Raw genomic sequence first — 12,211 nt, 5'->3', positions numbered from 1 at the left:
AGAATGATGACATCATCAGTGCTATTTAAGTATAGGTACAGTTACCAGAGCACTGAATGTCATATCAGAAAAAGAATTCTATATAAATTACATTTATATAATCATATAATTATATTATCATAAATTATTATTATTATTTCCCAAGTTAGAAATAAAAAAGGGAGAAGTAATAAAAGAAATATGAGGTCCAGGCAAGGTGGCTCACTCCTGTAATCCTAGCACTTTGGAGGGTGGAGTTGGGAGGATTGCTTGAGGTCATGAGTTCAAGATCAGCCTGGGAAATAAGGCAGGACTCTGTCTCTACAGAAAACTTTAAAAATGAGCCAGCGTGGTACCATGCAACTGAAGTCACAGCTACTTGAGAGGCTGAGGCAAGGGGCTCACTTGAGCCCAGGGGTTTGAGGCTACAGTGAGCAATGACCATACTCCAGCCCAGGTGACAGAGCAAGACCTGCTCTAAAAAGAAAAAATAAAGAAATATAAAACTTGCTTCTAAGACAATATTAACAATGAGCTTTTTAAACAAATATTTTCTAAAATATATCGTTCAGCAAATTCTTTTTTATCCAAATTTTTCTACTGAAAGCTAACTTGATATTGCTGCAGAGGTTCTGAAGCTTGGCTCTTTGCCTCCAATTAGGGGTCATTGTACCTGAGTCACCAGCAGGTACGGGAATACCAACAGGCCTCTGCCTCAATGCGGTAACATAAAGCAATACAGAAACAATTTTTGGCTTTGCTGCAAATGTGCATAATGGAAAGCAAATATTATTAAAAAGACAATCATTTTTAGTGATTAAAATAATCCAAGGCAGAAAAAATTTCTCCCATAAGTTTCTAAGTTCTCATTTATCATCGTTTTGCCGCAAGAAGCCAGAGTAATTTTATTTTTCCTGACTTCTATTAAAAAGATCAATACATATGATTCCAAAGAGTCTCGGCTTATGAAAAGATGGAGCAGGCCTGTAATCACATATGAAAGTATTGGTTGTCATTAGCAGAAAGATTGATCTGAAAAGACAGCCGGCCCAGAGTGAAGGGACTTAAAAATTTCCATTGGACTGCCCAGCAACTTTCACCTTCCAGATAATTAAATACAGATAACAGATTACCATATTAGAGGAAAGAATTGAATTGGGGATATTCAGTGGATACCCACTTTAGCAAAGCAATACCAAATCTTTCAATAATGATTTTGTCTGATGCAAAAAAAATTAATGCTGCCTGACAGTACAAAGTTATTGTTCAAGGTACACTTAAGTCAAAGTTGTTGGGTAAAATTCTTATAGTTACTTGTGGCTTCAGAGGCTCTAATGCATGCACATGGTCAGTTGACTTTTTAAAACAGAGCTAAGGAACAGAGTCAGACAAATTCCGTGGGCTTATTCAATGAACAGAAATTCTTTCCACTTTCTTCAGTGAGTTATTGACATGACCCTTGATGATGACTGTATAAAACTCACAAGAACTGAACTCATAGCTGTGCAAAGGGCTTCCTTCACTCCATAGCTCTTCTTTCCAGAAATCTACTTATGCTATAGTAAAAATGCTAGCTACAAAACAAGATGGAATTTTTATAGGACGTTGAAAAAGCATGGTAAACTTGGAAATTCAGAGTTGTGGTCCAAGGACATTGTAAACTAGAGGTCAGCGTTTTTAACATCTTCATCCTTGTCCTACATATGTGCAATATTGACAAACCTCAGGATGATGTTTTCATGCTCCAGAGTTGAGAGAAAAGATGCAGGAGAGGCTGAGACCAGGAGCAAGAGGGATGCTCTTAACCAAATGTCGGCCTGTACATTTTCAAGACATCTGAATATTTCATCACTCTTCAATCCCTTTACTTACTTAGCTGCCAGCAAATAAATACCTGGGAATCTCACAGTATTCAGAACCGTTCATAATTATCAACCACTGATCATCAGTAATCACCTAAAGGTTGGTATTGGAAAAAGATGCCAACATCCATTCCCTAGAGCAATAATATTAAGAGTAAGTGTACATTGCATTTGTGTTAAGTACCATTGTTCGTAATGGACTTCAAAAGAGTTTGAAACATTTTATGTAAGTACAATAGTCTATCACGCTTCTACAAATTCCTAAATGCATTCATTATCTAAATTTTACACAAAATCTCATTGTCATGGTATCTACCGGACACTTCAGTGTCTACAAAGCAAAACTGTTTTCCTCCAGGTCTAAATTAAACAAAACATAAACACTTGTTTTTATGAAAATACCAGAAAATGTTCATGCTTTTGGAATTTCCTGTAATAACAGTATAAGGAGTAAATTCCTCTAAATACAGAGGATAGGAATAAGAGTAGCCAGAAATTATTTTTAGTTTTCCAAACTTAGTAAATTCTTGCCCATTTTAAGCTGAAAGGATTATTTTCTTTTCTTGCAACTAAGAAAACTTCTCCATTTTACTAAGTAAGTCAATATTTTTAAGATAGAGAGAAATGTAATTTTTCCCATGCTTTGTATAAGATTCTGTGTAAGTATAAAGGTGCATGGTCACATTCCAGGCTGGTAATGAAGACACATCTTTTTAAAGCCAATTATCTTTTTAAGACTATCAAGATAATAATCACTGAAGGGGATTACTGCCTTAAAAGTGGAGCATGATGGCTCTCTAAGACTAGACAGGGTTACAGAAACTGCCCACCCTGGACCTAATGAAGGGTTCTCAGAAGGTGACTCTTCAGTCATCAGACACCACAATGGACAGACAGTCCGTGATGTAGCTGTAACTGTTCAGTGACAAGAGCATCTGTTGAGAGGTCCCTGTCTCTCCTCTGCCCTGTTCTGTCTTGTGCATGTCTTGAGGGAAGGTCTATGATATGACACCCTGGGTTAACAATGCATCCCAAGGAAGAATGGCATGGCTTGCACAATGTTCCAAGACATGGGGCTCTGATTTGCACTGGGCTGGGTTGATGGCAAGGTGTATAAGTTATATCACATTCCTGTCCTCTGTGCAGTCTGACAAATAAGAAGTGGCTGAAGCACAAAACATGAGCTAAATAGGACCTCAAGCATTCTACTTTTCCAAACACCAAGGAAATTAGAGCATTAAAAAAACCAAGAGAGAGGAAAAGTTATCGTGTAGCTGTATTACTCATGGATCTCCAGAGAAACAGAACCAATAGAGGTATAGAGAGAAAGAGATTTAGTATAAGGACTTGGCTCACGTAATCATACAGACTGACAAGTTCCAAGATCTACAGAGTGAGTTCAGAAGCTGGAGACCCAGGAGAGCCAATGGTGCAGTTCCATTCTGGGTTCAAAGGCCTGAGAACCAGGTGAGCAGGTGGTGTAAATTCCAGTCCAAAGGTTGGTAGGCAGAACACCCAGAAAGAGCCAATATTTCAGTTCAAGTCTGAAGGCAGGAAAAAACCCCTGCTCCAGCTTGAAGGACAGTAGGCAAGAGGAATTCTTTCTTACTTGGGGGAGGTTCAGCCTTTTGTTCTACTCAGGCTTTTGACTAATTGGATGTGGCCCACCCAAATTAGAGGGCGCCATTTGGTTTACTCAGTATACCAATTTAAGTGTTGCTTTCATCCAGAAACACTCTCATGGAAACATCCAGAATAATGTTAACCAAGTATCTAGGCATCCCATCGCCCAGTCGAGTTGACACATAAAATTAACCATCACGGTAACCGTGTCAAATGCTAAGCAAATAGTTTTCCTATTATTTGTTTGTCTTAATACAAGTGAAATTTTTGTTTATTCCTTTTTTCATTATTCCTTTTGTCCATCTGGTTTAGTATAAATATTTCTTTTGAACTTCAACAAATAAGCAATAGATGTCCAGTAAAATTGCACAGAAAACCCTTTTCCCTCCAGTTAAAGCAACTTCAAAAAACATTTATTTAATAAAATGAAGAATCAATAAAATTTTAATTTTAAGCAGTCAGATTCAATGCCAAGCTGTCCTGGAAAGAAATTTGATAGGAATGCATGCTCATTCTTTTCTTTGTTCAGAAATATAAAATTAAAAGCAGAATTAACTTAATAATCATCATACTGGTTGGCTTGATGATGATAAGTTTGACTGAGAAACACACATCTAGCTTCTATTCCTTTGAAACTGCATTTTCTAACTCTATTACATCCTTGTGGAACCTCAAAGGGAGTTCTACTGACAGCAGCATTTGCATTGCCTGAAAGTTTGTTAACAAATCAGCTTTGTTAAAAATGCTGATGTGGGGCTCAACCCCAAGCCCACAAAATCAGAACACCTGGAGGTGGGGCACAGGAATCTGTGTTTTAAGAAGCTCTTCAGCGTGCTATTTTAGTAGAGATGGGGTTGTATTAAATGATACTTTATCCAGTTCACAGAATCAGATATACCACGGGTTAAACCTCAACGAGAGAAACTTAGTACAATCTTTCAGGAAAAACCGAATTTACCAGCCAAGTAGGCACACACTCCAATTTGACTATTGAGAATTCTGTGCTTAACTGTGTTTGCTCATTTCCTCTAAATTTTGAACAATTGCATTCATTTTGATAAAGTTGGAGGAATTACAGGATATCAATTCACTGCAATATTTTCATTTTAAATTTTCATATGAAATTAAATGTTAAAATAGTACCTTTGCTTTGCATTTTCCTCTACCATCTTGGCATAAATAGCTCTTAGAACATTTCAAATGATGTCATTTCTCTATTCATATTTCTTTTTTTTTTTTTTTCTGGAGATACAGAGTCTTGCTCTGTCGCCCAGGCTGGAGTGCAGTGGCACAATCTCGGCTCGGCTCACTGCAACCTCTGCCTCCCAGGTGCAAGCAATTCTCCTGCCTCAGCCTCCCGAGTAGCTGGGATGACAGGTGCACACCACCATGCCCGGCTAATTTCTTTCATATATTCATAGAGATGGGGTTTCACCGTGTTGCCCAGGCTGGTCTCGAACTCCTGAGCTGAGGCAATCCACCCACCTCAGCCTCCTAAAGTGCTAGGATTACAAGCGTGTCATATTTTCAATAAAAAGTTAGGCGCTGATCAATAGGCATGAGCCAGGTGTTGGCTGAGAAGGCCGGTCCAGAGAAGTCCTGGATTAACAGGGCTGGCTTATTCATTGTGGATCATCTGTTAATTCTGCCTCCCCATTCCAGACTTCAAAGAGCTTCTAGCCTATTTATAGCCCTTAATCAGCTCAAACCCCCTCTTTGCAACAAATACATTGAAAGAGGCCACATTTTGAAATAGCAGAGGCCAGGTGTGGTGGCTCATGCCCGTAATCACGGCACTTTGGGAGGCCAAGGTGGGTGGATCACCTGAAGTCAGGAGTTTGAGACCAGCCTGGCCAACATGGCAAAATCCATCTCTACTAAAAATGCAAAAAAATTAGCCGGGTGTGGTGGTGTGCACCTGTAATCCCAGCTACTTGGGAGGCTGAGGCAAGAGAATCACTTGAACCTGGGAGGTGGAGGCTGCAGTGAGTCAAGATCACGCCACTGCACTCCAGCCTAGGCGACAGAGCGAGACTCCATCTCAAATAAATTAAATAAACACATAAATAAATAAATAAAATAGTGAAATTTTCTTTCTCTTCTCTGGCCTCCACTCACAATATCTTCTTCTTGTCCATTCTATACAGCAATAATTCTCCATCAAGACACTCATCGTCTTTATGTTGGCCTCTGCTGCCTATGGAACCCTTCTTGCATGATGGCGCCTCCCCAAGACCAGCCTCACTAACCAAGCCCTACTCTCCAGAACTTTCTTTTCTCCCCTTCCCAATAAAAATGTTCTGTATAATTTCCCATTCTCAAGAGACCGGCTTTCAACTACCTACATATTCAAAAAATCTGTCTGAAACTGTTCCCTTTAGGATAATAATCATGCACACTAGGTAGCACATGTCAGGTTACAATTCGGTGCAAACAAAGATGTGGAGCTGCAAAACCAAAGTCCCAGATCCAGCCATAATCATGTAACCTTGGGGAATATTTTGCTCTCAAATAAATCATAATTTGATAAGGTGGATAAGACAAAAAATACACAGTAGACTGGCAACTACCAAAGGAAGGTGCAAAGTGCTTCAGTAATCAAGAACAGAAGAGCTCCCACCCAGTTGGATATGAACTTCAGGAACAGTCTTTCAGAGGAAGTCACCCTGGTTTACCGTAAACTTACTCCTTGCTGGAGTCACACTTGAAACCAAATAGCTATACCCACAACCGCTCCATCCAGGGACAAGAACTCTGTTCACGCAGACTCATGCCATGTTGTTTTTTCTCTCGGCTCTGCTCAGAGTGAAGTTCATCATGCAGCAATGAGAAATGAGAAATGAGAAAATGAGAAAAGAAAGAAAATGAGAAAAGAAAATGGCTTAAAGTCATTCTAACATAAGTAGCTGCAGACAAGAGCTGTCATTATTGTCCTTGCAAACTCCTCTTGAAGAAGCATTTCAAGATGTGTGCAAGGGGTGTATGCCTGTGTGTGAATGACAAGCAGGTGTGCAGCTCTTCTACGATTCTTGCCTCAAACTAACTAGATAGCCTTCCTGCCTATCAGTAAATAAGGGCATACTGAGTATTTGCTGTGAGCCAGGCTCCATGATGAGGCTATAAACGACGCACTCAGGAGCTTGGAGTCCAGATGGTCATAGAGCATTAAACAAATAATGACAAGTGCAGACATAAAGTATAGTTACAAGTTTAAGACTAAAGCCTACACAGCTGCCATACAGTGATTCTACCTCTGTTCTATGGTTCTAGAATGTACTGATGCAAGGAAAAGCATTATTACTCTTGTCCTTGTAGTGGGTTGTGTTGCAAATGCCTGTCTCAGCTCCTTGAAGACAGTCCAGTGGCCTCAGCATGGAGTCCTCACACAGTCCCTGGGACCACTGTACTAAGCAGTGGTTCTCAGCCTGTATGAGCAAACAGATCACCTGGGGTACTAGAGGGTAGATACCTGGCCTCATTCTCCCAGAAATTCTGATTCTGTGGATCTATGCTGTGTTTGAAAAACCCACCTGAGTATTTGAAAACCCACTTCACATAGCAGCAGACAGTATATGAACTACCCCCCAAGAAACCCTGTGACGTAGAGACCAATGAACTAAAACCACCAGTTTTCCTTATTCAAATTAAAAATGTAATTTAATTGATATGCTACATTCACTTCAGAATATCTCAAAAAACATACACAAATATTCATGAAATAGAATACCTTTTCTTGCCTTCAAAAGACAGTAAGTTGCAAACGATTACATTCTGAAAATAGAGGAAAGTTCACAATCCTGATATTTAAACTCTTTGTAATGAGGCTTTTTCTTTTTTAAATATAGAACTTTAGTATGTGCTCCAAATGAATAAAAAGATTATTCATTTATCGTTCAGTTTTTTAAAATATTCACTGGTAAATCCCTCTTTTAGGAAGCATAAATAAATATCTAAGTATAAAAAATATGCTAAGCCAAGTACTAAATACTGCCAACAATTCATAATGGAAATAAAATCAGCTTCAAAAGCCAAGCTAAACCACAGATTAAACAGAGGGTTTTCATGTGACCTCTGAATCAATTCTTTTGTTTTCTTTTGCCATTTTTAATGACAAACAACTGGAATTTTTTTAAAAAAACATATTTTCATAAATTTGAATGTTGTTATTTCACATAACATTGACTCTAAAGCAATGTCATCAATAGTCACAAGCAAAAGAAAAGGAACCTCCAAAGCCATAAACTCGATTGGAACTTAGATACCAAGTTTGTGAGTAAAGATCATCAAATAATTTTTTATAAGATACTAAGACTTCAGATAAGCCCAGAATGATATGAACTTAGATGGACAGGCAGGAAGAGCAGGAACAGGAAAAATGTGTTTCTCAACACGTCATTGAGGGTTACTATTAGAAATTGTGTGTAAAAATTTTCAAAACAATGAACATTAAAACAGCTCAGCTGTAAGGTCAGCATTGAAAATAAATGGAACGGAATCATTCTTCCAATTAGTGAACAGTTATCATGTAGATGCCCCAGTTCTGATACAGTAATCTATGTTAGAGACACAGGGTAAGTAATACGTGCACTCACCACCTAGCCTGCAAAGTGACAGACAGATGTGCAGCGTATGTTGTGGCAAGATGTCCATTGCACTGGTCCTGTGAAACAGTGATTCAGAGATAGTAAGAAGGGCGTGGCAACTTCTTCCTGGGGAGTGTGATTAGGATGGCCTCACAGAGGTGAGTGTGTTGCAGACTTTGGGTTGGGCAAGTCTCTGGGTGAAAGCATCATCAGCTTGGGGCAGTTGCTTGTTTAATCTGCTTGGAGTTCCTTCTTTGGACTTCTTCTTGACTTTCATTACAAATTCTTCCTGGGGAGTCCTTCATGTCCACATGTTCAGCTATCATCTTTATGTTTATGACTCCCAAAACTATGTCCTGAGACAAAAATCTCCTTCCTGTGATTCAAAATCACAGCCAAATTGCCTTCTGGATAAAGTACAGGCCTCTCAAATTTGACACTTCTAAATCAAAATTCATCAACTTTTCCCCAATCCCTGCCCTCAACCCAAACCTCTACATCCTCTGTTACTTGCTTTTTCAATGACTAGCACAGCTACTCAACTAGTGCCTAAGACAGAAATCATACATAATCTCAGACTCTTTCCTCTTCTCACCATATCCCAGTCACCAAGTCTGCCCTCTCCCACTTAAATCTCTTGTTCCTCTTATTCTTCCACAGTTGCGATCATAATTGATGCTCTCAGCCTGGTTTACCTGGTAACCCTGTCTCCAGTCTTATTCCCTTGCAATCCACCCTTGGCACTTCTGCCATAATGGACTGTAATTGATAGCTGATAACTTTGTTTCTCTTACTAAAATCCCCCAGTGGTGCCTCAGGATAAATTCTGTACTCTTCATCAATAAATTCTGCACCTTTCATGAACTGAGGACTCTCATCCACCATCCTTTTTTCTCACTGCCCCAGGTAGGCACTCAGAGCTCTTCCTATACCACACTACTTCCCATGCCTTGGCATACACTGTCTTCTCTCCCTTTCTATCAACAGACCACCTTCTCGGCCAGACCAACTTCTGCCCAGCTCAGTGACCTCCTCCTTTGGGGAGCCACCTCTGATATCCCCAGGCTGAGTCAGGTCACCCTCTTTTCCACTTGTTTCCTGTGGCTGTCACTACTGAACACACCTCCCAGGGTTGGTAGTAGTAGGACTCTTTGCCTCCTGCAAGCTGACATGTGAAGCTCGAGGGCAGAACTGTGTTTGGTTCTTTTTTTGTTTTGTTTTGTTTTTAAGTTCTGGGATACATGTGCAGAATGTGCAGGTTTGTCACATAGCTATGCATGTGCCATGGTGGTTTGCTGCATCTGTCAACCCATCGTCTAGGTTTTAAGCCCTGCACGCATTAGGTATTGGTCCTTCCTAATGCTCTCCCTCCCCTTGCCCCCTACTCCCAACAGGCCCTAGTATGTGATGTTCCCCCTCCCTGTGTCCATGTGTTCTCATTGTTCAACTCCCACTTATGAGAACATGCAGTGTTTGGTTTTCTGTTACCATGTTAGTTTGCTGAGAGTAATGGCTTCCAGCTTCATCCATGTCCCTGCAAAGGACATGAACTAATTCTTGTTTATGACTTCATAGTATTCCATGGTGTGTATGTGCCACATTTTCTTTATCCAACCAGTTCATCTTTATAGTCCTTGTGCCTACCATGAAGCTTAACACATAAGAATACTTCAACTGTTTCTAGATTATCTTAAGTAAACAATGCCATTCACTGAATTTCATGATTATTCCCATTCAAAAGGAATAGTTTTAAAGCCTCAGGAAGTGTGTGACTATGAAACAAATTTTATCCCTCGAAAACAAACTACCAACAGCAAAACTCCACATTTTGAAGTTATATAACTATCATACAAAAGCAACCGATTAGTATGGAACATTTGGGTCAATCAGTTGTTTTTTTCTACATCGTACCAAATACTTGATTTGGTGGTGATAGTGGTTGTTTAAATGTTGCTTAAATCATTATATTATCTCACGCTTGCAAGGCAGCTGAGTCAATGGAGCAGTTGTTTAAGTATCATGTGGGCTCAGTCTGTGCAGCTTTGGCAGATATTACTGAGTTACTGCAACCAATTCTCACCAGTGCTTTTTTGAGCATCTACTTCATAGCAGATGAATGCATAGACCCTACCTCCATAATTCTCAGAATCTTAGCCCCTGGACCACCTTTCTCCAAATCACCTGAGAGTCTTGCTAGAAATGCAGATTCTTGCACCCTACCCAAGACATCCTAAACCAGAGCTTCCAGAGGCAGGGCCTGGCCATGTGCATTTTAAGAAGGTCCATCCTACTGATATCATCCAAACTCAAGTGTGAGTGGCACTGGTCTACTCTCCAGTCAGTCCCAAAGAAAGTGGAAAGAAAGAATCAAGAAGTGGGGTGATGAGGGAGTGAGGGGAGCCAAGTGGGAGAGTGACGTGGTAGAACACTGGAACAGCTACTCATAAAGAGATCCAATACAGTGATGGTATACACAAAAAGAGTTCATTTGTTTCACATAAAAGTCTGGGTGTATTTGGTCCTGGGCTGATACAGAGGTATCATGGTGTCAAGGACCTAGGATTCTTCTATTTCTTCTACTAGCGCTTTTCTTCTATTAGATCTTCTAATACTTTGTGGTTCTGCCATCCTTAGGGTCTTTCTCTTAATCTTTATAGTCTAAGATTGCTCATTATCTCCTCTTCATTTCAACCAGACAGAAGGAAAGGAAGAGGGTCCCTTCCCCTTAAAAGCACTAGCCAGAAGGCACCCTCACCATGGCTGTTCATATTCCACAATTTACCTGTGTTATCTCCATCCGACAACAAAGGAGAGGGAGAAATATACCGGGGAAAGGAGAAGCCCGTGTGCCCAGCTAAAATGTGAGTTCTGTAACAGTGGGGGGAAGGGAAAATAGATAATGGAGTCAACTTACTGTCTCTGTCACCTGAGAGAAAAAGGGAAAGTGGGAGGGGAAGAGTTGGAAGGGGAGGTAAAAGGGAATGAAAAAGAATATAAAATTGGCCAGGCGCGGTGGCTCAAGCCTGTAATCCCAGCACTTTGGGAGGCCGAGACGGGCGGATCACGAGGTCAGGAGATCGAGACCATCCTGGCTAACATGGCGAAACCCCGTCTCTACTAAAAAAATACAAAAAACTAGCTGGGCGAGGTGGCGGGCGCCTGTAGTCTCAGCTACTTGGGAGGCTGAGGCAGGAGAATGGCGTAAACCCGGGAGGCGGAGCTTGCAGTGAGCTGAGATCTGGCCACTGCACTCCAGCCTGGGCGACAAAGCGAGACTCCATCTCAAAAAAAAAAGAATATAAAATTACTATTGTCCATTTTCCAAAAGCCCCTACCCCTGTCCCCCACCCCCACATATCTATTCTAGTCTGCTGTTTCTGATTTACTAAGCTTCTTTAATCAAGCTTGTTGCGTTCACTTTCACTCACACCCCTCTAGCCTTGGCCATGGACACTGACTTTGATTGGAAAACAATCTGCTGCCAATTCTCCCAATATTATCAGCATAATGGGCTGCAGGCACCATCTGTTTCTCGAAGTTCTCTGCTTTATGTTAAAAGTCAGGAGCCCGAGGATTAATTTTAAACAGTGCAGTTGCCTTATTTGTGGTTCGAGATGGTTGGTTAGTCAGCCCTATCCCAACACTCTGTAGGCGAATGGTGTGGGCAGTGTTGCAGACCTGTGCTTGCTGAACTGAATCTCTACGTGCATAATCACCCTGACTTTCAGGTGAAAACTGCACTTTGGTTTATAGTCTGGCTGCTGGAGAAAGTCTAAATCGTGAAGGGACAGGTAGCCTCAGTGTTATCCGGACACTCTAGCTACCTTCCTGTAGAGTAAGGATTCCCGTGGCCTCATGCCCAAAATGCTGACCTCTGAAGAACAACCCCCTCCAGCCTTTCACGGGCCCAAGATGAACCATGTGACATTCATTCTGTGGATCAGACATCAGGTCAGACCTTATTGCTTTTGGACAGCAGCCATTACATGATTTACGGAGCAAAGAATAGGTACAATACAAACCTCAGAGCACGTGACAAAGTTAGAGGGTACTTCTAAGCATGAAAATATGCAACATTTCAGGAGTAATGTCATAAAAAGAGGGATCAGACCAATAGATCACTGCCTCCATTTAACTGTAATCTCTAAAAATAACTTTAGCTCT

The sequence above is a fragment of the Colobus angolensis genome, unplaced genomic scaffold (genome assembly GCF_000951035.1).
Source record: "Colobus angolensis palliatus isolate OR3802 unplaced genomic scaffold, Cang.pa_1.0 Scaffold300, whole genome shotgun sequence".
NCBI lineage: Eukaryota > Metazoa > Chordata > Mammalia > Primates > Cercopithecidae > Colobus > Colobus angolensis.
The sequence above is the reverse complement of the archived record's forward strand: the minus strand, read 5'-3'. Positions refer to the sequence as shown.